Source organism: Pan paniscus, chromosome X (genome assembly GCF_029289425.2).
Source record: "Pan paniscus chromosome X, NHGRI_mPanPan1-v2.0_pri, whole genome shotgun sequence".
Classification (NCBI taxonomy): domain Eukaryota; kingdom Metazoa; phylum Chordata; class Mammalia; order Primates; family Hominidae; genus Pan; species Pan paniscus.
In genome coordinates, this window is record NC_073272.2 from 12,473,309 (window position 1) to 12,500,796 (window position 27,488).

General features: G+C 40.1%; 1 protein-coding gene across 5 annotated transcripts in view; it reads right to left on the reverse strand.

The window, feature by feature from the left end:
* Positions 1–27,488, reverse strand: part of MID1 (midline 1) — a 388,014-nt gene that overhangs the window by 225,511 nt on the left and 135,015 nt on the right. The window contains exon 1 of one of the 5 annotated variants that reach the window (XM_034949642.3): positions 6,115–6,389. The exons of 3 other annotated variants lie outside the window; for them this stretch is intronic. The gene's annotated coding sequence lies outside the window, so the exon portion shown is untranslated. Of the gene's footprint in view, positions 1–5,133; positions 5,609–6,114; positions 6,390–27,488 lie in introns of those variants that run through there. One more of the 5 variants, XM_055106716.2, reaches the window with a different exon arrangement.

Sequence of the window (27,488 nt, forward strand, 5' to 3'; positions counted from 1 at the left end):
TAAGGTCTCCTTGCTTCAGTTTCTTCATCAGAAAACTGAGATGATAATGTTACTAGTGTCTACCAAAGAGGGTTGATATGAAAATTAAATGTAGTGTGCTTGGAAGAAGCTAAAGTACTCAGTGAATATGAGTTATTCCTATTATTATTACTGGTGTCTTCACAGATGGGCTTTTAGCTTCTTAGGAGAAAAGGTGTTTCTGGCCGGTGTTCTATCCCCAGGTCCTAGTGCAGCATACACACATCTTCTCAGAGTCCCCCATCCTCTCTACCTCCCCATCATCTACCTGAGATATCCAAGTCACAAACCTCTTCCTCTCAGCTGTCCTGCCAATGCACTGTCCTTAGTATTTCTCAAACTTCTTGTCCTTTTCTCTACAGATTCTCTCAGAAGTCATGTTCTCGACCTCTCTCTCCTGCATTCCAACAGGCAGCCTAGTTGGGCCTCCATCTCCATAGGGCTCTCTCAGTGAGCTTTGTAACATGGAAACCTGATCATTTTCATTTCACCTCTCCACTTGAAATATTTCCATGGCTCCCTACTGCCTACAAGATCATGGAATAAATACATATCAAGTCAATATAAAGAAATTTGTGTCTGGGCATGGTGGCTCACACCTATAACCCTAGCACTTTGGGAGGCTGTGGCAGGTGGACCGCTTGAGCCCAGGAGTTCCAGACCAGCCTAGGCAACATGGTGAAACCCCATGTCTACAAAAAATACAAAAATTAGCTGAGCGTGGTGGTGCATGCCTATAGTCCCAGCTACTCAGGAGGCTGAGGTGGGAGGATCACTTGACCACAGGAAGTTGAGGCTGCAGTGAGCCATGTTTGCACCACTGCACTCCAGTCTGGGTGACAGAGCGAGATCCTGTCTCAAAAAAAAAAAAAATTGAAAGAAGATGTGGTAGTCAGAACAATGCTCCCCACCAAAGTTGTCCACGTTCTAATCTCCCAAACTTTTGTATGTGTTATGTTACATGGCAAAAGGGACCTTGCAGATGTGGCTAAGGATGTTTAACCACATCCTTCGACATCCTTCAGTATGGTTAGATCTAAGGATGCAAGATGGGAAGATTTCCATGGGGTCACCTGGTGGCCCCAGTGTAATTGCACAGGTCCTTATAGTGGAAAGAGGGAGGCAGAAGAGTCAGAGAAGGCAATGTGACGAATGAAGCAGAGTCAGAAACATGCAGCGCCATGAGCCAAGGAGTGCCAGAAGCCTCTTGAAGTTGGAAAAGCAGGGAACAGATTCTTGTCTAGAGCCTTCAGAAGGAATGCAGGCCTGCTGATACCTTGATTTTAGATCCATTTTGTGCTTCAGACCTCCAGGAATGTAATAAAATAAATTTGTGTTGTTTAATTTTTTTTTGAGATGGGCAGGCTGGAGTGCAGTGGCATGATTATAGCTCATTGCAGCCTCAAACTCCTGGCCTCAAAGGATCCTCCCTCCTTAGCCTCCCAAGTAGTTGGGACCACAGGCATGTGCTACCACACCCGGTTAACTTTTTGTTTTTTTGCAGAGGAGGGGTTTCTCTATGCTTCCCAAGCTGGTCTTGAACTCCTAGGCTCAAGTGATCTTCCTGCCTCAGCCTCCCAATGTGCTGGGATTACAAGTATGAGCCACTGCGCCTGGCCGTGTTGTTTAAATTTTTAATAATTTGTGGTAATTTATTACAGCAGCCATCGGAAACTAGTACACAAGGCAATTGGATAGATAGTGCTGACTAAATAATTGTGTTGCGGTAAATGAATGACTATACTATGAGAGTGCCAGACTAATGCACTGATATATTTAGAATTCTTTTTATTAATGATGTGTTATGATTTTCTTTCCCTCAACCAGTAACTTCAGATGGGGGTAAGGGATGCATTTTTCTACAACTCCATCCTGTCTTCTGCTCACCTGCTGGGGGCAGAAAGTGAGGCTGTGTCGGTATAGAAACCTAGATCTTTATACAAGCAGATCTCTATACAAACAAATATGTCACAGCGTACATGCAGACCGGGGCTCCCTACTGGATAGCTGGTGGAAACCAGGGCAGGCATGGCCAGAAACCAAACTAAACCAAGTCTGTAATTTCTCTTAACTGAGCAAATCTAAAATACTGTATTCTGTATTTTAACCTAATATGATGTTTCTACCTTGATGTTTCAAAAGCCATTTTTACACGTAAATACATATGGTGCCTGTCCAATCCATAGTTACATGTGTTGGCTCTCTGCTCATAAAGGAAGATAGGGAACAGGCAGAAGCTGTCAAGGGAGATTCTCTGGAAGCATTAAGGTAAGCTATAGTGAGTTCTCAATTGATACGAGATCTGGGAAGAAAGACATGGCTGGTAAGAGAGCAATATAGAAGTGTGCTAAAAAGTGCTTTTGTGGAGCAGGGAACAGATTTGGGTTTGCTACCTTAGTAGTGTGGCATGAATTTATTCTTAAATTCTCTGGTCCTTCATTCCATCATCTTTAAAATGGGCCCAATAATACCTATTTTGCAGTATTGTTGAGAAGAGTAAATGATAACACGCTTGTAAAGGGGCCAGGGCAGTGTCTGGTATACGGTGGATTCAAGACATGTTCATTTCTTTCCCATGATTCTTTTTTCTTACTGACATTATTGCAAATTATGTGTATTATTATGATATATCAAAACATTTAACAAAAGTCATCTAACAGAAAAAACTAATACATCAAGAAAAAAATGAGAAGGAACAGTAATTTATAAGCTCTAAAGATTAAGGATGCTGGAATGTTTTGTTCTGTATTTTCCCAATTTGTGCAATGGCAAGGTTAATTCACGAGAAACCTTTCTTTTGAATTATTTAAATGGCCAGTGATGAGAATAACACACAGTGGGTCTTGTGCAATGTGAGAGGGTTATTGATTAACTCAGCTCACAGGTTCCAAGTAGCCAGTAACATATTTTAATGTATCAATAATTCAGAAGAATTAAGAGTTTTTCGTTGTTGCTGAAACCACATTCGCAACTGAACCACGGGAGCTGGCAAACAATTGTTAGAACAGCACGAGTTGGTCTTTCCCTTCTAGCCTTGGTCGCCTCTGCAATAAACTCCACAAAACATAGCTTTCATCTCTAACAGCAAACGTGTGCCATATGAGTGACACCCAAGCACTCAATAAATATATGCCAGATTAATGATAACCTCATAAGGCAGTAGTGAAAAATGGCCAAAGTATTTCAGAAGATCAACCTGGAAAGAAAATCAATTCTAATAAACTCGACGCTCTCAGGTTCAAATATAATAATGAAGGTAAATAGTCTTTATAACCAGAATGAGCATGGGGTGGAGAATAGTGAATAATGTTGATCAAAACCTGAAAACTTCACAGTTCACAGATAAATTGATTAACTGTTATCTCACACTCAGGACTCCCAAATTGACTGCCAGCATTCTGTAAACAATTCCTAAAGGCAAAGATAACACCGTTTGGTTGAATTAGCATTTTCAGTTGAGAAAAGAATAAAAAACTGAAATTGAAAGGGAATTGACTTTCATTTTTTGGCAAAGGATATCTCAGGCAAATAATTATTTCATTTTAAAAGAAAAAGCACATATTTTTTCAGGTTTTCATATCAATGTGCATGCAAAGAAACTGTATTTAAATAGTTTATAACCTGTAGTTGAAACCTATATTTTATAACCTATAGTTTAAATAACCTGGTTGTTATTAATGAAATAAATGGCATGCATTTTCAATTTTTGAATATTCTAATAAGCACATCATCTTAAGACTGTAGAATTAAGTAAACTGAAGTAACAGTTGCAGACTTGAATAATTTGTGTTGAATCATTTTACTTGATCAGTGTTTTCATGATGGGCAGATTCAACTGAAATGATAATAAGTGTATTGGCATATGTTAAGTTTAGAAACAAAACATCCATCATCAGAACTTTGCATTTAGCAATGCTTCTAGTTTTATTTTAATGAGGAGGAAAAAATGCAGAGAGCCCCCTAAATTAGGCAGCACTCAAATTTTCTCAGGGCAAAAACAACAACAAAGATTACCACCCTGTCTTGGGGATGGGGGAGGGTGCGCAGTTTTTAGGAATTTGGTTCTCAGCTATGAGGAAAGGCTTCTGGACTTGTCCATCACAGAAACAACAGCTGTCTGCCACTTCTCTCTTCTTCACACAGCCCCCAACTCCAAACACGCCTCTCAGAAGGACTTTTGTAGCTTGCTTAAGGGATAATTTGCTTCAGACTGAATCAATATATTTCTAAACTCTTCAGGCTCAAGTTTGCCAGGATATGATAAAAGGATATATTTATATGTGTGTGTATACATATACATTTTAAATATATAAGTAATATAAATAATGTATTCTATATATATCTTCACACAAATATGAAACTCAGCTCTAGAAATAACAGAATGGAATTAGGGAGTAAGAAGCAACATTTGCCCAAGAAAGCTGTGTGCATGAGCTGATTCTTTGAAAATGTTGAAGGAAACGTGTACCTATTCTTTCTGACTCTAGGGTAGCTTCCTCATTTCTTCTTTCCAATTAGAACTCCTCTGCATACAGACAAAGAATATAAAGTTCTTCAAGTTCCATTTTCCTCACTTGAGTGTGAACACTCTCCCCTCCTTTCACAGTGTCTTGAACTTGCACTAGGTACTACTTGGATTTTTAACAGTGGCTTGGATCTGAACGGCTCTTGTTACAAAACAGGTGATACATACAATGGCAAAAATACATTCTCACAGGAAACAGACAATTGAAAAATTTCCAGAAGGACCGGGTTTTTCTCTCACTCTCCTGAAGTTGTACCCCCCAAACTAATCAAATTGAGATAGAAATGCTTTAAAGATCCGAGTATCTGATAGATAAGTGCATTCCTCTATGGGGTATAGTTTTTGCGTGGGCATGCGTTTTGCTTAAGTCAGTTGCTCAGAAGTGATGCTAATCAAGTTTGGGAAAAGTAAAATTGTTCTGTGGCTACCAGCCCTTTGTACCAGAAACAGCGCCGTCCTCATACACCAGAGAGAGACGATGCAGGACGTCCGCAGAGTCACTAACCAACTTCCCTCCCTTCTGACCCCTGCGCTTCAGTAAAGCAATTACAGTAGCATCCCAGAGCAGTAGAGAATAAAATGAGCCTTACCAGTTTCTCCTAGTGTGGACGAAAGGAAACAACCCCTCAGCTGCTCTAGGCCAGGCAACTGGGTCTCAGACTTACTTGACTGAGGGGACTCTGAAAGCTGAAGTCTTCCTTCCCTCTGTTTGATTTCTTCCCAGCAACCTCTCCCAGGATTTTTCTCACAAAGCACTCCCCTATTCTCTAATCCTCTCACAAGGAAAACCAGCACACACACCAAATGACTTCTGCAGAAGCGCCTCTCCTGGGGAGCTAGGAGGGGAGGGGTGGAAGGGGGGTGTTTGCTGGCATTCATTCCTGCCAGGCGAATCCTCAGGGAGTCATGGATCCCAGCCCTCTGGACTCCTCATCGACTGGAATACGATAGGTCATGGCGAGGCACGGAGGTGTGCATTTGCTTCTTCCTATATCTCCAAACCCTGGTCACTATCCCTCAGGGATGGGAGAGGGGACACCTCAGCTTCAAACTTCATCTGAGTCTTATGACCCTTTATACTCCCTCCCATAACAGAGTAATTCCAAACGAGTTATGTAGAAATCTGCTAGACGCTTCCCAAATCTATCTGGCACCTCATTTTAAGAGCCCTTGACAATTTATAGCAGCTGCTTGTTTTTAACTCATCCAAAAGCTGAAAATAGATTGCAAACATCAAGAAAAGGTGGAATATCATATATGAAAACGTGATCGATATGTACTATCAAACATCTGGAAAATTACTGTCTTTATGAAAATTCATTTTTTAAAAAATCATGTTTTTAAAATACCAAATAAAATTGCTAAGTTGTAAGGCATGACCTTCTTTAAGATATGGATTTTACCTTATCTTCCCAGGACAGGATTTGCACTTGCATTTGAAAATAATATTCACACTTTATAAATTCAAATCCTCTTCTAACTTAAGGCAAATATCTTACATATATTCCAGATATGCTATAATCAATCTGGAATTCCCACTTACCCCTCCAGTTTTTAAAAAGAAGACTTACCTTTTTATTACGTCATTTAAAACCCTGAAACGAATAAACCACAGTGGAGACAAGCAGATGGCAGACTTCTACATTTTGCAATGAGGGCTGTTTGCCTTGGAGTCATTATTTCTAAGGAGACGCTGCTGTGCTTGTGCCTGTGTTCGGCAGCATGCCATTTGGGGCTTTGAAACAAAATGAATCAGCTTCACACCACCAGCTCCACTACATACTAACACTTCAGAATACCCAAACTGGGGCAGGCTGCCTCTTTCATAGTGACCCTGCATAGAATCAGAGGTGACGGTTTGATGGATGAGTTTCCCAAGAGACAATGCAATCTGTGACATCACAGTTCTGGCCGCACCCCCCACCCCAGGCCCCTGTCCTGCCTCTCCTCTCCAGAAAAAAAAATTGCCTCTGCTTGGTGACAATGCCATCTCAATAGCAAAAATGAGTCTGAGGTGCATAGCAAATGCTATAACTTAGCTATCTTTCTTAACCTCACTTTTCTGATTCCCGTTTGCTGGAGTAATGGGAGTAGGATGAGATGAACATACTAGGCAGAGAATTCAGACAAAACCAAACAAAAGCACAGAACTCAATATTCTAAAAAGTTTGTAACATGATAGCAGAATAATAACCTTCAAAAGGAGCACTACTGAACACTAGCTCAATGATACTAATATCTTTGTTATACGCAATTTAAGACATTTTGCCATAAAATTATATGTAAGCAAGTACAAAAATACTTAAAGTGTCTATATCATGTGTTTCAGCCTTACTAGAACTCATTTAGCATCATAATTTTCTTGATATAAAATAGTTTCCTTTCCCTCCTTTTCCTTGGCCATTTTGCTCTATTCTCAGTTGTTCTCTGTACCAGTACCTGCCACCGGTCTTAACATTTAAAATAATACCTGGATAATCCATTTGAATTTTGGATACAAACTTACTTGTGAGTAAAAGCTCTAATATCTTTCTGACTCTCACCATCACCTCTATCCTTTTCACCTACATTCATCTCAGATGTCCAGTACAAAGAGAGTAAAAAATCTAGAAGATATTTATGTCTGTATCTATAGCTACACCTATATATCTCTATGATCAATAAATGTATCTACATAAACATTTAAAAAACCTTTTCCATGGCAAAATAAAACAGCATATGTCAAGTCAAAAGAAATAATGAACTGGGACAGAGGGCCCATCTCCTTCATGTTTAATGAATGCCTAAACTTGGAAAAGAGAAAAAAACCTACCACCCAAAAGAAAAACGGGCAAAGGTTATGAAACAAAAGGAGACATATAATTAGTCTTTAAATGCATGGAAAGGTGTTCTTTCTCACTTGCAATAAAATCAATGTAAATTAAAACTACACCGAAGTATAATTTATTGCCTGTCAGAGTGGACTAAATTCAAAGGTTTGGCTCATACACCATTGATGAGGTTCTGGGGAAATGGGCACTTTTATAGGTTGCTGCTGGGAGTATAATATACCACCACCAATCTGGGGTCGGGGGAGAGATTTGGCAATCTAACAGATTTATAGATGCATGGACCCTTCCTCCCAGCAATCCCACTTCTAGGCACCTATTCTACACAATCACCAGAGAAAGCAAGAAATGTCATATTTTCAAGCAATACAAGGAACCCACACAAATGGGCAGCAGTAGATTGACTAATCTGTGGCATATCTATATAGTGAAGTACTATGCAATGGCAAAATGGAATATCAGATCTCTATGTACTAATATAGACAGATGCCCAGGCAATGAAAACAAAGTGCTGAAGAGGGCATGGGGCTGAGGGAAATAAGAGGTGCAGTGGGAGGATGAAGTCTATATATGCATAGGCTTGTATTTGCAAAAACAGGAACTCTCGAAGGATCAATAAGAATCTAATAAAGATAGTTTCTTATAGGGGAAGGGAAGGATTGTGGTTAAAAGGGCAGAAACAGACATGAGATTCCTGTATGTTTACTCATCCTCTTATGTCAGGAGTGGGCAAACTATGGTCTGAGGGCCAAATCGATCCTTTGCCTGTTGGTATAAATAAAGGTGTATTAGTACACAGCCATGTCCGTTCATTTGAGTATTGTCCATGGCTGTGTTTGTGCAACAATGGCACTGTTGAGTAGTTGCAGTATTGAACTGCTTGGTCCACAGAGCTGAAAATGTTTACTCTCTGGCCCTTTCCACAAAAAGTTTGTTGACCCCTATTGCTGTGTAATGAGTTTTAGCATAAGTCAAGAGACAAACTGAAGAGGATGGGATAGACTTCCGTGGTTTCTACTTTAAAAGATCTTAAGTTGAGTCCTGGCTGTCTCTGCCTCGTTACTTAGCTTTCTTCGACTTGCTTTCTTCACCTATAAAGTGATGAAGGTAATGCTGACCCCTTGGTTTTGTTATGAAGATTAAATGAAACAATGAAAACAAATGTGAAAGCACCTTGTGAACTACTATACAAACCTCAGATATTATTATTACTATTCTTTATGAGAAGGTGACAGGTAATACACACACGTAATTAGTAAAGAATTAGAATAGCCATGGCACTTAAAAACTTTGCAGCACTTAATGCAAAAGCATTACCTTAAAACTTGCCTCTACATTTTAAAGCAACAATTGTATCAGCTATGGTCACATGGTAACTCAGCTCTTCCTATTCTCCACAACCAGTTAAACCATTGTATCTGCTCATCTGACAACACTGATTCAGAGTGTAAAACCCTACTCAGGGCAAGGTCTTCAGACTGCAGTAGAATTATTTAGCCTTCAGAGAGCTCAAGAAAAATTTCTAGGCTTGAAGATACGTATCTTTACGTTCTTGAAGTTAAAATTCATCAGATAAAGTTATCTTACCATGAAGAGGGGTATATTAGTGACCAAGGGTATTTGGGAACCATCTGGGGATTATATTTGACAAATATGGAAGCAGACTTCAGTAAGACTTTCACCCTCAAAATTCGTGTTTGCATAATCACTTAAAAAAATTTAAATGTTTGAATGTATTATCTTTAAGTTAAAAGCCAGAACTTCTTTATGATAGAATTACCAGTTTTGTGGGGTTTTTTGTTTTTTGTTTTTTCTATACTCAGTGATCTTTCCTTTTCAGTCATGGAATTTGTAGTGATTGATTTTGCCATAGCATTTTAGGTTTAACTATTTTTAAGTCATACGTATTTGTGAACTACTAAACTACGTTAAATTGAACTGCCAAAAGCTCACATCAAAGTTCCTTAAAATATTCATATCCTTTGGCCTGCACTTCTACTTCTGGGAAATAATATTGAGGAAATAAGGTGGCTGGGCACGGTGGCTCACGCCTACAATCCTAGCACTTTGAGAGGCTAAAGTGAGCCGATTGAGCTCAGGAGTTCAAGATCAGCCTAGGCAACATGGTGAAACCCCGTCACTACCAAAAATAAAAATAAAAAAATGCACTGGGCATGGTGGCGCGGCCTGTATTCAGCAGGCTGAGGTGGGAGGATGGCTTGAGTCCAGGAGGTGGAGGTTGCAGTGAGCTGAGATTGTGCCACTGCACTTCAGCCTAGGTGACAGAGCCAGACCCTGTCTCAATAATAATAATAATAATAATAATAATAATAATGCTACACACACTATTGTGTTCACAGACGTATATATATGTGATGTTTGTATTAAAGGCAACAACAACAGCAACATCAAAACACTTTGTGACAATAAAAATGTCTAAAATTAAGGAATTGGTTACAAAAATTGTGGTATGGTCATTCAAAGGCCTATCGCTAGTCCTTTTATCTACTGCTGCATAACAAACCACCTGGACACTTAGTGGCTTAAAGCAAGCCATGTGTATTTTGCTCACAAGTCTGTGATTTTTGGAAGGGCTCAGTGGGTACAGCCACCTCTGCCCTATTTGGCACCAGCTGTTGTGGCTCGAAGTCTAGAGGCTGCAGTCATCTGGAGACTCGCTCATTGCGTGGCTGACAGTTGATGCTGGTTGTTGCCTGAGACCTCAGTGGGAGCTGTCAGCTGGAACATATATATACAGTTTCTCCATGTGGCTTGGGCTCCCTCACAACATGCTGTCTGGGTTCCAAGGGTGAATGTTCTAAGAGGAGGCTAGGCAGAAGTCATATCACCTTTTACAATCTCTCTTGGAAATCACATGGTGTTACTTCTGCTGGACTGAGGCAGTCATATAACTTCACCCATGTTCAAGGTAAGGGGCCATATATTCTACCTCTTGGTGGGGCATGGTGAGGTTCGGAAAGTATGCGGGGGCGAATGGAAAGGTTGCTGTTGTCATTTTGGAGAGTACAATCACTTGTAATTATACAGTCATTAAAATGATATAGCACATCCAAATTTATTCACACGAAAGGACATTCAAATGATAGTGAATGCTGAGTTGGCAGTGTAGCTATGGTGTCATTCAGTAGAAATAACACTGGCACTTAATAGACACTCAATAAACATTTGTTGAATAAACCTTTGTGTAAAAACAAATAATATCTTTTGTTTGTGCCTATAGTGAAAACATTCTGTGAGAAGCTACATCAAAATGTTAATATTAGTTGGGCACGGTGGCTCATGCCTGTAATCCTAGCACTTTGGGAGGTGGAAGTGGGAGGATCGCTCGAGCCCAGGAGTTCAAAACCAGCCTAAGCAACATAGTGAGACCCCATCTCAATCAAAAAAAATGTTAATATTGGTTATATTTCTGTGATGGGATTGCAATTTAACTTTTCTAAGATTGTGAGTTTATAATATTCTTATAATAAATGTGCATAGAAAATTAAACTGTATTTCAAAATGAACCTCAGAGGACAATAACCTGAGTTGATTGTCAGAAAGTTTGACCTAATTTCTTTTCTTTTCCTTTCTTTTTATCTTTTTTTTTTTTTTTGTAGATAATTGAAACCTAATTATTATGCTCCCTGGCAAAGCACTTTTTCTTTTTTCTGCTTGTGGGAAGAATTTATTGTTCAGCTATCTGTAAGCATTTGATTGCTGCAAAGTATTTAATGGATGTAAAAATAAAAATTTTATTTTTCATTTGTGTAACACAAGAGCACCAGCAACATAAAATGCATTTTAAAAAAGATAGCTCATTAAAATAAATATAATTTGACTCCAAATTAGTCATACCTCAGTGAGAATAATAAATAAACTCACATTTAAATCAGTGAATTAGCAGGATATAGTTCAATGGAGACAAGGATATCAGAAAAGAAAAAGCATGGTGTTCATGTAATGTTGTATGCTGTACTCTCACTACCTTTTCCCTGATCATTAATATTTTTAAAAATATATTAAAATACAACTTATTTTTGGAAGTCAAATTGCTAACTTCTCGTATAACAATACTTTGAAAGTGCTTTTTAACCAGCTTCTAGAAGTTATATATGGACAAATTTGAATGTCAGATTACCTCTCTGGTAAGAGAGCAATCCATAGGCAAAGGGTCAAATCTGGGGCATTGGGTGGAAGTTGATTAAACACACAGTCCTGAAATAATGAGAGTCATTTGTGTGAAACTAGAAGGAGAGTATAGCTTTAACTGAACTTATAGACCAGTTTAACAGTAATCAGCTTTTAGTCAACTTTGGCATACTGTGCTCAATTGTAGTCATTTTCTCTTCCTTGATCTCAACTGAAATCTCTCATACTTTACGTGAGAGCTGTTATTTCAACCCTTGAAAGGTCACTCTTCTGAAAGAATGCTTGGATGAACTCAGCCCTGATTCTCTAGAAATAAAAAGTTTCACTTCAAATGTTTCTATCAACTCTTAATGACAGAATCATTAACATCTGGCCTGGCATGGTGGCTCACACCTGTAATCCCAGCACTTTGGGAGGCTAAAGCAGGAGGATCGCTTGAGGCCAGGAATTTGATACCAGCCTGGCAATATAGTGAGCCCTGTCTCTACAAAAAAGTTTAAAAATTAGCTGAGTGTGGCATGCATCTGTAGTTGCAGCTACTCGGGAGACTAAGGTGGGAGGATCGCTTGAGCTCAGGAGGTCAAGGCTGCAGTGAGGTATGATCATGCTGCTGCACTCTAGCCCGGGCAGCACAGTGAGAACTTGATTAAAAAGAAAAAAGAAAAAGAAAAAGAATGAATCTGGAAGCTACTGTCTTTGGTCCTCCTCTTTGGATTTGGACCTTCTCTCATTATTCAATTAAATATTACACGCACAGAGACATAAACACACAAGCAAGTACTCTGTGATTTAACATGTGCTTGTAGGAGTTGAAGACTAAGTTCCAGCCATTCTGGAAGGGCAGGAGATGATCTGCACAGAAGGAATTGCATGTCATCTTTTTTTTTTTTTTTTTTTTTTTTTGAGGCAGGCTCTCAGGCTGGAGTACAGTGGCACGACGTTGGCTCACTGCAATCTCTGCCTCCCTGGTTTGAGCAATTCTCCTGCCTCAGCCTCATGAGTAGCTGGGACTACAGGCATGTGCCACGACATCTGGCTACTTTTTCTATTTTTAGTAGAGACAGGGTTTCACCATGTTGGACAGGCTGGTCTCAAACTCCTGACCTCAAGTGATCCACTTGCCTCGGCCTCCCAAAATGCTGGGATTACAGGCATGAGCCACCGTGCCTGGCAGCACTTCATCCTTTAAAAAAGATTTTGTTTCGTTTTGGCTTTTTGTTTGTTTGTTTGTAAGTTAACTGCTTTAAGGAATAAATGCTCAATGTAGAAAATGTGGATATTAAAAGATCTATCTAAGAATAAAAATCACCCATAACTAAAAAATGAAGTGACAGTCACTATTAACAGTTTGATACACATACAGGCAGATAGAGATAAAATTCAACTAGTTGGGTGTATAGTGGAGGTGTATATATTTTTAAATTGTGCCGCTTGCTTGCTTGCTTGCTTTCTCTCTTTCTTTCTCTTTCTTTCTTTCTCTTTCTTTTCTTTTTTTTTTTTTTTTTTTTTTTGAAATGGAGTCTCTCTCTGTCACCCAGGCTGGAGTGCAGTGGCGTGATCTCCGCTCACTGCAACCTCCACCTCCCAAGTTTAAGTGATTCTCCTGCCTCAGCCTCCTGAGCAGCTGGGGACTACAGGCGTGTGCCACCATGCCATCTATTTTTTTTTTTTTTTTGTATTTTTTTTAGTAGAGATGGGGTTTCACCATGTTAACCAGGATGGTCTCGATCTCTTGACCTCGTGATCTGCCCACCTCAGCCTCCCAAAGTGCTGGGATTACAGGCGTGAGCCACTGCGCCCGGCCAATTGTGTCTTTTTCTAAGTGTCATTACTTTGGAATCTGTAACAACTTTATTAGGTAAAATGTGCATATTATAAAATTTACCCATTTAAAATGACTTTTAGTAAATTTGACAAGTTATGTAGCCATCACTAAAATTCAGGTTTTTAACACCCAGTAAGACCTCTTATGCCTATTTACAGTTAATTCCTGTTCCCACCCCAAGCCCCAGGCAACTCCTTCCTGTCTCTATAGATCTGTTTTTCTGGACATTTCATATAAGTGGAATCATAGTCTTTTGTGTTTGCCTTCTTTTACTAAATAAAGTGTTTTTGAACTTCATGTTGTAACATGTATCATTACTCCTTTAGTGTTTATTGCTACATAGTATTCTATTATATACATATGCCACAACTTCTATCTTTTTAAAACTAAATATCATGTCATGAACATTTTATGTTATTAAAAAATTTCATGTAAATTCCCATTTCAATGGCCATAATAGTTCATTATACTATAAAGTATTAATTTTTTCTATTGCTGTGTATTTACTATTGTTGGGACTCAGAAAACAATACCCCAAAATGAAGGCCTCAGAAGCAAAAGTTTCTCTCTGACCTTTTCCTTCCCTTCTGTCTCTCAGTCACATTCTCCCTTGAGGCTAGCCATAGAAACTAGAATCCTTCTTCCCCAAGGCGGATCATAGAAACCAAAACTGCTTTTCCCCAAAGCCAGCCATAAAATCTAAAAATATCACTCTAACTTTCCCTCCACCTTATCTGTGTAAAAACTGGCCATAACGAAATTCCCTGACATACCTTGTTTGACTGTAGGTCATAACACCCCCATTCCAGAGAGGGTCTTGCCTTACACCCAGAAGGAAGGAACGCTGCTCAGAGAGGCCAAGAAGAATCTAGACAGACAGGCCTTGCTGGGTTTCCACACTCAGTCCATTAGCTTTAGATCAGGCCCTTTTTGTCCAACCCTGTTTCTACACGCTGTCCATGCTTTGTTGAACCTAAGCATAAAAATGGATAATTTCCCCTGTATCTTTGGGCCTTCCTTCTGAAGGCTCCTATTTGTATACATTAAATACATTTGTGTGCCTTTTCTCCAATTAATCTGTCTTTTGTGAGTTGATTTTTTCAGTGAAACTTCAGGGGACCCCTCGGCCCCTACACCCCACATACTCATACACACACACACACACACACACACACACACACACACACACTCACCCCTACCTGTGTAGTACAAGATGGAAAGAAATAGGGTGGGATGCAGAGACACAAATCCAAAATTAGGTTTCTATCCAGTGGACCAGTGGATGAGAAGGTTTGTGTTTAACAAGGATGTGTCTGTGCCTCTTGCAGTTTCATGAGAATGTGAGCCATCTGGGAATCTGGTTAATGTGAAGACTCTGATCCTGTGGGTCTGGGGCATTGGGATGTGAGTCACTATCATCACCATGGCTCAGAGTCTGTGATCTTGAGAGCTGATGGTGGTGCTGACCATCCTTCTGGGGAAGGGGGTTTGGTGTCACCATCAACCCTTAAGGCTCGGGTGTGCTGGCTGGGCAGGGGGCTGTGTCTAAGGGGTTCGGGGTCAATGGATTAGGTTCCACCTTCTTCATCTCTTAAATGCCCAAGAGGCTAGGCTTCATCATCACCAATATCTTCTGCATAGATCTAGTGTTGGTCAACATGGATGACTCACTTCCAGGTTTACTGAGACCAGCAGCTTCCCACATACATTGACTACCTTTCTTATGCCCACAACATGGCCCCCACAGATGCAAAACTATGATCAAATAAAATTGTATGCCTTTTCTCCTATTAATCTGCCTCTTGTCTGAAATTTTCAGCAAACCTCCACAGGGCAAGGGTAAAGCTTTCCCTTAGTCCCAACACTACTATAAACAATACTTTGTTGTTGCAGATTGAGGTCTCCAGAAACACATGCTGAGGTGGAATTTGGGGTGAAGATACTTACTAGAGATCCACATCAGTAAAGAGAAGGGGGAAGAAGCAAGATTGGGCAGACAAAGCAGCCAAACTGCAATCCAGGCCCTACAAATCCTTGGACAACCTGGCTGAGAGCTCTGGAACAAGCGTTGCAGATCAGAATTGTCTCATGTGGGATATAGATGGTTGTGTCTTTATGTCCCTGTCTCTCTCAGGCATCAGATGCAGGCTGCTCTGGGAAGCAGGGGACATTGGGTGAAGTGACTCTCTATAATTGTGCAGCCTCTGAGCTGTGACCTTATGGGTGGAGGTGTCTGTGGACCCCATTCCAGGAGTGAGATAGCAAGTCCTTCCTTGGAAGGGGATCTTGGCAGTGCATCTTTGTGTTTGCCCAACCCTTGGAATTGCCCGTCTAATATCCACTGTTACCTTTATTTTGACTAACAGAACACCCAAATTTCATTTGCAGCTCCGGTGTTTTACATATTCTCTGCCCTGACCTCCTTCAAAGGTAGGAAGGACCAAGTAACATAGTTGGGCCAAATAGATAGAGCCATAAATTTCTAGATAATTTTATCTAGACACGATAATTTTATCAATAAAAGAGACAAAACCTCCCAAGGATGAGTCTTTTGTCTCTTAAATTTCTCCCTTTTTCCTGCCTGGAACTTGAGACTATGAAGACAAAAGTCAGCCTAAAGAAGGCAGGGCAAGAAGCTACCTGGGTGATTTTCTCAAACAACTGTATCGGCTTGGGACTGCCAAATGCCTGGCTTCTTGCACGAGAAAAATAACCCCCATCTCCACCTTCACCTTCTTTTGTTCAATTCAGTGTGGTAGGGTTTCTGTTACAGGCAGCCAAATGTAGTTCTGTCTGGAACAGTATGTTAGATATGTTAGCATATACAGTAGATGTGCATTTGTGATTATTTCTTTCAGATTGAGTCCAAGTGAGAATGGTGAGTCAAAATATTTTTAAAGTTCTTTGTGCCTATTGCGAAAGCTTTACAGGAGGCTTTTACATATTTTATTTTAATCAGTAGGACATGAGATTTTCTTACTGAATTATGCCAACATTAAACATTTTTTAAAAAGACAGGGTCTTGTTCTGTCACCCAGTCTGGAGTGCAGTGACGTGATCATGGCTTGCTGCAGCCTTGACCTCCCAGGCTCAAGCAATCCTCTCACCTCAGCTTTCTGAGTAGCTGAGACCACAGGTGCTTGCCACTATGCCTAGCTACTTTTTTTTCTATTTTTTGTAGAGATGGGGGTCTCCTTATGTTGCCCATGCTGGTCTTGAACTCCTGGACTCAAGTGATCCTCCTCCCGTCGCTTCCCCAGAGTGCTAGGATTACAGGCATGAGCCACTGCTCCCAGCCAATGCCAATATATTTTTTTCTTTTTGAGATGAGATCTTGCTATATTGCCTAGACTGGTCTCAAACTTTTGGCCTTAAGTGATCTTCCTACCTCAGCCTCCTACGTAGCTGGGATTACAAAGTGTGAGGCATGTGCTGGCTAAACATTTTTTTAAAATCTCTTTTATTAGGAGAAAGAGGATAGAATCATATTGCATTCTTAAATGTATACACTTTGATAATTTATGAGGTTATAAAATATTTTTATTTCCTTTTCTCTAAATTATCTATTCAAAAGTATTTTTTCCCATTTTTGTAACCAGCATTTTGGTACTTTTCTTATTAGTTTGAGCTCTTTATATAAGGATATTACTTCTATCCTCTTTCTGACAAATATTTTCCTCCTTTTTGTTGCTTGCCTTTTAATTTCATTCTTACTACTTTTTATCTTTCAGAAGGCAGAAAATTATGTTCACAAATATAGCATCAACTATTTTGTTATTTTGTCTACGGTACTCACACCTAGACCATCCTTCCATATTTAGTGACCAAAGAAATGTACAAATCAATTTTGTCTTTTTAAAATAATTTTGCTTTTTTTCACTTGATTATTGAATTCATCTTTAATTAGTTTGTGGCATGAGGTGAGATTCAATTTTTTTTCTCAAACAGCCAATTTTCTTCATACCCATATGTTGAGTAATCTGATGGTATATGTTAAATTCATGTACTGTATTATAGGAGAGACAATGCCATATGTTAAGCAAATCCCTGTCTCTTTCCCACCTTGGCACATATGAATTGAGAAAAGAAAAAGTTCAGAACAGTCTGAGCTATGTGAGGTCTGCGAAATTTATCAGGCCATACACTGTTCTTTGTGTCACAAAAATACCTATCCTCTGGCTTTTTTCTGAAAAAGCTTGTTAACCCCTGGCCTAGTCTGTATTTATTTCTCTATCTTATTTGGTGGATGGATGTTGAGTATCCAGCAGAGGATTTTCAGGATCTAGCAGGATACAGAGCTACTAGATGGAGGGAATGTGTGCCCCATTTGACAGAATGGGACAAAGTTCCCTAATGACCTCACTGAATTCTGATTAGATTATGTTACACCACTGAGGTGTTCAGACTTTACATGTGTTAATTATCTGTATCTGTATTAGTTCGTTCTCACACTGCTATAAACAACAACCTGAGACTGGGTAATTTACAAAGAAAAGAGGTTTAATTGACTCACAGTTCTGCATGGCTGGAGAGGCCTCAGGAAACTTAACGATCATGGTGTAAGGCAAAGGGGAAGCAAGCACCTTCATCACATGTTGGAGCAGGAGAAAGAGAGAGGGTGAAGGGGGAAGTGCCACACTTTAAAACCATCAGATCTCATAAAAACTCACTTACTATCACAAGAACAGCACAGGGGAAATCCGCCCCATGATCCACCTCACCTCCCATCAGTTCCCTCCCCTGACATGTGGGGATTACAATTTGACATGAGATTTGGGTGGGGACACAAAGCCAAACCATATAAATATCTATATCTATATCTATGTATATTTATACCTACATTTATATCTATACCTACACCAAAACTTATGTCCACACCTATATATCCATATCTATACCTAAATCTCTATCTACCTGTCTAGTCTTTTTTTCTGGGCTTTGTATTCTAGTCTTGTGATATCACCGTGTTTCAAATGTTGTGGATTTTTTTTTTTTTTTTACCTCTTCCTCTCCCCTTCCAAATGTAGATTTATAGTGCCTCTTCATGTGGTAGGGCCAATTTCCTTCTCCTTACACATTTTTTCCCACTTTTATTGGCTGTGCTTTCATGTCAATTCTTTTGGCCTAACTTTAGGATCATTTTGTCAATATCTGGAAAGAATTTCATTGAAATTGCTTCAAAAGAATTTAATTAGAGAATTGGGCTAAATCCTAAAAGACAACTAGTCTTTATAGACAGAGAAAATAACATGTGTAAAAACTTGGAGTGTCCAGAAAACAGGAAATTTGGAGTGCTTGTTAACTCTTGGATTCATGTCTAAGGAGTGACAGGAAATGAGGGGCAGGGTGGGTGGGAGGCAAGTTATGAAAATAACAACAACAATGACAACCCTCAGTTAGACTTTCAGCTAACTGTAATCAAGATGCTGAGAGTTGTTCAAGCATTGCCTCAGTTAATCCTTCCCAAATATCTATGAGGTCAACACGATTTGCAACTCCATTTGACAAAGGAGACTTGGGCTTTGAGGTGTTAAGTACCTGGCTAGAGATCTCTTGGCTAGCAAGTAGTAGAGTCAATATTACAATTCAATTCAGCCTGACTTCAAAAAGCAGTATTTCCAAACCGGGCTAAAATGATTCCAATACATCATGTATGCAAAAAGAAGCCATTGAAAGATTATAAGAAGAGAATCGTAAGAAGAGATTTGCACTTTGTGACAATAAGGCTGTTAGCGTTATCCTTCTAAAATATGAATTCAAGAAACTAGGTATAATGGTGGCTACTTTAGCAACATCATATTCCTACTGCTTGTATAATTGAAATCTTAATGACCAGTGCTCACCACCAACTTCAGTCCTACAGTATGTGGTTACCAAGCATTCAGTCAGGCTTCCCCTTCAAACCACTTACTACATTTGAGGTGAAGTCTATTCTTTGGGTTCAGGTCCTGTGTGATCTTGGGTGAATCACTGTACCTCTTGGTGCCTCAGTTTCCTCACCTGCATACTCAGAGGGAGGGACTAGAGATCTGTAAGGCAGTTTTCCCAAGTACTGCTCCATGTCAAAGGATTCCCTGGTCTAAATTGAAATGGGCAAAATAAGAACCATATACAGAGTTGTTCTTGGAAGGCAATTTATTCAATGGAAAGGACTCTCTTTTATTCTGAGATTGTACCAGTTACACTTTTGTGTTGTTAGGCATTCTTTTTAGTGCTTTGAAATGATGGTGTTAGTGGATGGCATCTCTATTTGTGATGGCTTTTACTGGAATCCCTACCACTGTCTCCCTGTGATTTAACTCACAGGCCCAGGATCCTCAGGAGTGTGGGAACTACATTCTGGCAGTCTTCTAATACGATATTTTAGCTCAGTGCTGTCTAATAGAAAAATGTGAGCCATATACAGCATTTCAAATTTTCTAGTGGCCACATTATAAAAGTAGGAAGAAACATGAAATTAATTTTAATAGTGCATTTTATTTAACTCAATATATATCCATAATACAATAATTCCAACATATAGTCAATATAAAAATTATTCATGGGCCAGGTGCAGTGGCTCACACCTGTAATCCCAGCACTTTGGGAGGCCAAGGCGGGCAGATCACCTGAGGTCAGGAGTTTGAGACCTGTTGTGGGAAGTCAGGGACCCTGAATGGAGGGACCAGCTAGAGCTGAGGCAGAAGAACATAAATTGTGAAGATTTCATGGACACTTATCAGTTCCCAAAATTAATACTTTTATAATTTCTTATGCCTGTCATTACTGCAATCTCTGAACATAAATTGTGAAGATTTCATGGACATTTATCCCTTCCCCAATCAATAGTCTTATAATTTCTTATGCCTGTCTTTACTTTAATCTCTTAATCCTGTTATCTTCGTAAGCTGAGAATGTACGTCACCTCAAGACCATTATTGTACAAATTGATTGTAAAATATGTGTGTTTAAACAATATGAAATCAGTGCACCCTGAAAAAGAACAGAATAACAGCGATTTTCAGGGAACAAGGAAAGATAACCATAAGGTCTGGCTGCCTGCAGGGTCAGGCAGAATAGAGCATATTTTTCTTCTCGCAGAAAGCCTATAGATGGATGTGTGAGGAGGAGAAATATCACTGAATTCTTTTCCCAGCAAGGAATATTAATAATTGATACCCTGGGGAAGGAATGCATTCCTTGGGGGAGGTCTATGAATGGCCGCTCTGGGAGTGTCTGTCTCATGCTGTTGAGATAAGGACTGAAATACACCCTGGTCTCCTGCAGTACCCTCAGGCTTGCTAGGATTGGGAAATTCCATCCTGGTGAATTCTAGTCAGACTGGTTGTCTGCCCTCGAACCCTGTTTCCTGTTAAGATGTTTATCAAGACAATGTGTGCACAGCGGGACATGGACCCTCATCAGTAATTCTAATTTTGCCCTTGCATTGTGATCTTTTATTGCCCTTTGAAGCATGTGATCTTTGTGACTTACTTCCTGTTCGTACACCCCCTCCCCTTTCAAAATCCCTAATAAAAACTTGCTGGTTTTGGGGCTCGAGGTTGCCATCACGGTCCTACCAATGTGAGATGGCACCCCTGGAGGCCCAGCTGTAAAATTCTTCTCTTTGTACTCTTTCTCTTTATTTCTCAGACCAGCCAACACTTAGGGAAAATAGAAAAGAATATACGTTGAAATAGTGGGGGCTGGTTCCCCCGATAGAGACCAGCCTGGCCAACATGGTGAAACCCCATCTCTACTAAAAATACAACAAAAATTAGCCGGGTGTGGTGGCGGGTGCCTATAATCCCAGCTACCTGGGAGACTGAGGCGTGAGAATTGCTTGAACCCGGGAGGCAGAGGCTGCAGAGAGCTGAGACCATGCCATTGAACTCCAGCCTGGGCAACAAGAATGAAACTCCGTCTCAAAAAAAAAAAAAATTATTCATGAGGTACTTTACATTCTTTTTTTGTAGTCTTCGAAATCTGGTGTGTATTTCACACTTACAGCATATATCACATTGAATTCACTATATTTCACATACCCCATAGTTATGTGTAGCTAGTGGCTACCATATTGAACAGGTCAAGTCTAGAATTATAATTCAGAAAAGAGTGTAGCTTCAGGCATCTTATGGTGGTTTTTATATGGCTCACCTTCAACATGGTGGTTTTTCCCAGAGCTTCATATTTCTTTCTCCTTCAGTCTTTAGTTGAATGAGACAAAAGGATAGTTCGAAGGTAACTAATCAACACTTCTTCCCCAATGATGAGTAGAAACTGAATTCACTATTCCTTCCCACCAACTCTTCCTCTAGCCTGACTTCCTTATCTCTAACGATCCTGTTTCAAGTAGTTTACATATTCCATTATTTTCCTGCCCTTAAATTTCTATGATGCCCCCTCTGATCGATTTGTTTATAAAAAATAAATTTTGTAAGAAAGATGCAGTAAGTTTGACTAAACACAATATATACTCTAACTAATTTAAGGTGTTTTAACTTTTTTTTTTTTTTTTTTTTTTTTGAGATGAGGGCTGGCTCTGTTGCCCAGGCTAGAGTGCAGTGGTATGATCATGGCTCACTGCAGCCTCGAACTCTTGGGCTCAAGTGATCCTCCTACCCCAGCCTTCCAAGTAGCTGGGACCACAGGTGTGCACCACTGCACTTGGTTAATTTTTTTTTTTTTTGGAGACAGGGTCTCACTGTGTTGCCCAGGCTTGTCTTGAACTCGTGGGCTCAAGTAATTCTCCCGCCTCAGCTTCCCGAAGTGCTGGGATTATAAGCGTGAGCCACTGCACCTGGCCCTTAACTTTCACATTATTATTTTTTGACATCCAGAGGAATCCTTTAAAATAGGGATGATGGATATTAACAGTTCTAGCTTTGGAGAAAGAAATATATATTCAGAGAGGCTAAATGACTATCAAATATACATAGCTTGAGTACATCTATTTTTAGGATTAGACATGTTGATATTTAAAATCTGAATGAGTATTACCATGTATGTATGTGTGTGTGCTTATTTGGTTGATTCCTTCCACAAGTATTTATCAAGTATCTATTATGTGCTAGTCTACTGTTCTAGATGATGACTTCACACTAATAAACAGAAAGTCAGAGCTATTCCTGCCTTCCCAGAAGTTATAGTTTATTTGGAAAAACAGACACTAAACTTGCGAGGACAGTGAAGTGAATGAGAACTACGGAATGGGAGGTAAAAGTAGCATTAGGGAATGAAGTAGCAAAACCTAACCTCTTCTATGGTTCCTTGGGGACTCACTCAGAACCCAAGAGTTGGCATAAAGATTATTTTAACCTGAAGTCATTTGAGAGTCAACAGATGCAGAAAGAAGTCTTTGTGGAGCTTCCTTTTTCTGACTGAAAGCAGAAACTTCTGAGTAATGAGGACTGCCACAGATTCTTTCTTTGGGGCAGCCTCTACTCCCAGGAGAGAGACAAAGAGTAAACCTACCATAAATTCCCTCTCTGGGGGAGTTTCATGGCCACGAAGAAGATGGAAACACCAATCTCACTTATATAAACAAACATTATCACAAACTTTCTTCTCTCCTGTTGGTTTTCCTAAAAAGCCGTTTGTTTCTTTTAAAGAAGCCTATTTGTTCTTTCCATAGAAGCCTTTTCTCCACTCTTCATTTCCCCTAACAAGCTAGGTATATAAGCCCCAAATTCTAACCACCCCTCTGAGTTATACATCACTGAGCACTCCTGCATGCACAATGTGTGTGTAAATAAATTCTGTCTCTTCTGTTGGTAATCTGTTTTGTCAGTTTAAATTTGCAAGTCCCCAGGCACCAAACCTAAGAGTGTAGGGGAAAAGTTTTTCCTCTCCAACCATTTTTTTCCGGAGGAATCAACTTTTGCGAAGGGTAAGTCGGAATTAGCCTAGTTGGGTGGGAGGGATGGTGGAGAAAGTGTTCCAGGAAAACACTTGTACAAAGACCAATAAATAAGAGAGACGAACACTTGGGGCAAAGGACTTGAGAGACGTTCACCAGTGCTGGATTGCGAATTTTACAAAGCATGGTGAAAAAATAGATGGAGTTGAAAAATGCCTTTGCAAAAATTATAACAGTGTGAAAATTATGACACTAAGAGAAATCTGACATAATTGACTCCATCTTGCCCTTAAACTGCCCTTGGTCCTCCAAATGGCCCTTGGTCATTCCTGGGCTTGGGCCAAGCTACCTTTGGGAGAAACTTAGTTTATAGTTTAAATGATAATAGCCCCTCCCCAAAATGAAACTGCCCTTGTAAAACTAATGAAAGGCCACCAGGTTAGGACGATGAGAGGGGCCTGAAGTCTGCTAAGATGTAGAGTAGTTAAATGATTACCAGCCATTATTTGGGGGGCCACAAGATTTGCAACCTCCCCAATTATTCCTGTAATTAACATTACTATTATAGAACCTAAGATTGGCCCCTTTTCCTTTTTGAGACAGGTTCTCACTCTGTTGCCCAGGCGGCAGTGCAGTGGTGCAGTCATGGTTCACTGCAGCTGCCACCTCCTGGGCTCAAGCAATCCTTCTACCTCAGCCTCCCGAGTAGCTGGGACTATAGGCACACACCACCATGCCCAGTGAATTTTTCTGCATTTCTTGTAGAGATGGGTTTTCACCATGTTGCCCAGGCTGGTCTCAAATTCCTGGGCTCAAGCGACCCACCTGCCTTGGCCTCCCAAAGTGCTGAGATTATAGGTGTGAGCCACCATGCCCAGCCTAAGATTGGCCTTTTGAGGTATCTTTTCAGGCTTTTGCATTTCTGACTATTGAATGCCCATCTTCCACATCCTTATGATTACATTCACGGCCCATCAGCAGCACCTATACCCTAGCCCCCTGCCCACCAAAGTATCTTTGAAAAACCCTAGCCTCTAAATTTTCAGGGAGTTTGATTTGAGTAATAACTCCATTTCCCACATGGTGTGGCTGGCCTTGTCAATTAAACTCTTTCTTTACTGCAATGCCATAGTCTCAGTGGACTGATTTTTGTCTGTGTAGCAGGCAGGAAGAACCCATCAGGCAATTACAGAGTTGGAGGAATAGGCAGGGGCTAGACTGTGCTGTCTAATACAGTAGCCACCAGCTCCATGTAGCTATTGATCATTTGAAATGCAGTGAGTCTGAAATGAGAAGGGATGTAAATATAAAAATACACAGTATGAAAAAAAGCAAAATATCTCCTTAGTAAATTTTTAAATATTGATTATGTTATAGTAGGTGGTTAGTCAGACAGAAGCAGGGCAGGAGAGCCCCCCACCACACACACACAATGAGGAATGTCAGGCAACCATCAGGTGATGGTCAGGTGGTTGTTAACTGTCTCTCTAAAATAATAATTGGTTATACCCAGTGCCAGGGAAAGACAGCCTCCCAATACATAGAAAACACCTAAAACTGGTCATCAGCAGCTTCCTGATAAGATCTCAGGAGTTGGGCGAGTGGGCTCAAGCATGCACACTAAGAGGAAAAATGGCAGAATTTAACTGGTATATGACCTTCGTCTAGGATCACTCGACTAGAAAAGGGAAAAATGCCTCAAGTGAGCATGTGCATCACTTCAGTAAACACACTATGCATGCAGCAACTCCCAAATGCTAGCAGGCCTCTGTGCATGTGGACAGCCCTCCCCAAGGGAAGAAGCAGGGGAGAAGAGATGCAACACTGAAGCATGCCAATATATAAAGCCCCAGGTCAAAGGTCAAACAATGTACTTGAATCTCTCAAGTCACCTGCTTTGCCCTCTTCCAAGTGTACTTTACTTCCTTTCATTCCTGCTCTAAAACATCTTGATAAACTTTCACTCCTGCTCTACAACTCGCCTCAGTCTCTCACACTGCAGTTATGCCCCCTTGGTCTAAGTCTTTCTTCTGAGGAGGCAAGAATTGAGGTTGCTGCAGACCCGTACGGATTCACTGCTGCTGACAATTACATGTTGAAATGATAATAACTTGAATATATTGGGTTAAATAAAATATATTATGACAATTAATTTTAATTGTTTTAATGTTGCTACCTGAAAAATTTTAATACATATGTGGCTGGCATTATATTTCTATTGGACAGCACTGCTCTAGACCAGGAAGCACCTGGAAAGCTAAGTTAGGACTTGTTTGTACAACAATGATGTATCCAAAAATAACATTAACTATAAGTGGTCACTATCAACAATTTTCACCCAACTATATGCTGGCTAATGATCACCTTGTTTGGAACAAACAGGAGGCTGACCTTGTCCATAATCTCTGTTTTTAAAAAGTCATTACTAGTGCAATTCCAATCTCAGTAAGAAATCTTTACTTTCTTATACATTGGCTACCCTCCTGCCTCCACTTCAATAGGCATAGGGTGTAGGAACACCTCTAGGACTCCAATACCATTTCTCCCACTTATGAAAAAGTTGAGAGATTGGAGATTCCTTTAATTCAGAAATCTACCAGGTGGTTTTGCTTTTTAGTTACAAAAATCTGCTACTCCCTCCAAGAAGTAGAAACAAAGGATTCGCAGGGCTACTCTCAGTGGGTGAAAATGCTGACTATTCTACAAAAGGACACCACTGCCAGCTCTTAATAGCTCTTTAATGATCCGTCCAAGAATCAACATTGAAAGGACTGGATCTCAGAATGCCTCAGAGGATGTTCCCCAAATTCATATTAGTCCAAACAAAACCAAAAGAAATATTGAGAAAAACCAAAAGAAGCTTGGAACAGGGCAATTGAGGGAAGAGAATTGTCTCCGAATTAGCAGGAATCTTCAGAATAAGGAGAGAAGATGATTTATTCATGATTGCCTGTGTGCATTCATCACTGATGACTTTTTTCCATGAAAAATCTGCTCTAATGAGGCTAATTAAAAAAAAGCTCAAATATCTTTACTCATGATTCAGTGTGGTTGCTTAAAAGCACATATGACTTTTACGAATTGATTGAAGGTTTTGGTCTCTTTCTAAATATCTGGCATGGCGTCTGCGGGTGTCCTGCCAGTGGTGGTTTGTTTTTGGAGCCGTGGTTGGGCAGCAGGGGGTGGCTGTGCGCTGACATGTGGTGTATGGTGATTGAAAACAGGGTTTCTCCATGACAGCACCATAGACATTTTGGACTGTCCTGTGCATTATAGAACGTTTAGCAGCATCCCTAGCCTCTACCCACCAGATGCCAGCAGCATCCCCCACATCTCAGTTGTGACAATCAAAAATGTCTCTAGAATTTGACTAATGTCCCCTGGGGGAAAGAATCACCCCCACTCTCACTCTGTTGAGAACCACTGATGTAACGCCTTGAAATATAGTATGTAGAGAGGCATAGACTTCAAAGTATTGATGTGGGTTTCCCCAATTATTTCTTATTCCTCAGTGCTACGATGCATATCTTTAATTGCGTGTTTCTAAAATCTTTCTAGTAAGTTGAACAATGATGGAGAGAGCATGTTTTCCATTGAGCCATGACCTCATCAGGCAGGCTGAGATTTGAGCCATGGTCTGGAGGGACCATTTACTCTGGTCACATGTTGACATTCTGATGTGGTGACACCTGCCCCCCATCCCTGCAACCATCCAGAAAAAACAGAGAAATGAAATAGCCTCATAACACCAACTTGTGTTCGCCCTTGAATTAAATGTAAATGATGATCTGCCTTAGTTTTTAAAAAACGGATCTCATTTAAATGCACAGCTTATGTCTTATATACATAGTTATGTCTTATGCACAGCTAATATCTTATGCACAGCTTATGTCTTATGCACATGGTTCTGGGCAGCCAGTTCACATTTCATAGTAAGGTAGGCTGAATCTATATGGGCATGCTATTCTGAATGTTGTACTAAAGGTGATTCAGGAAGGGTAATGGAGCACCATTTTATAGCCAGGGAATCAATATCCTCAGTGCTCCCACTTCTCACTTGTACAATCATTTCCCCATTGAAAGATATCAGAATATGCCACCACAAAATATGCTACTTTGTCATAAGGATTATTTTGAGCTGAAGGCAATTGAGAGACAGCAGATGCAAAAAAAAGAAGAAAAAGAAAAAAAAAAAACACCGCAGTTTCCTCCTTCCTCCTTCCCCGTAAAGGCAGGGAATGCAGGGAATACATTTTCCTTTGTGAAAGTGTCCCCTCTCCTTTTTTCTTGTACCAGAAAGAG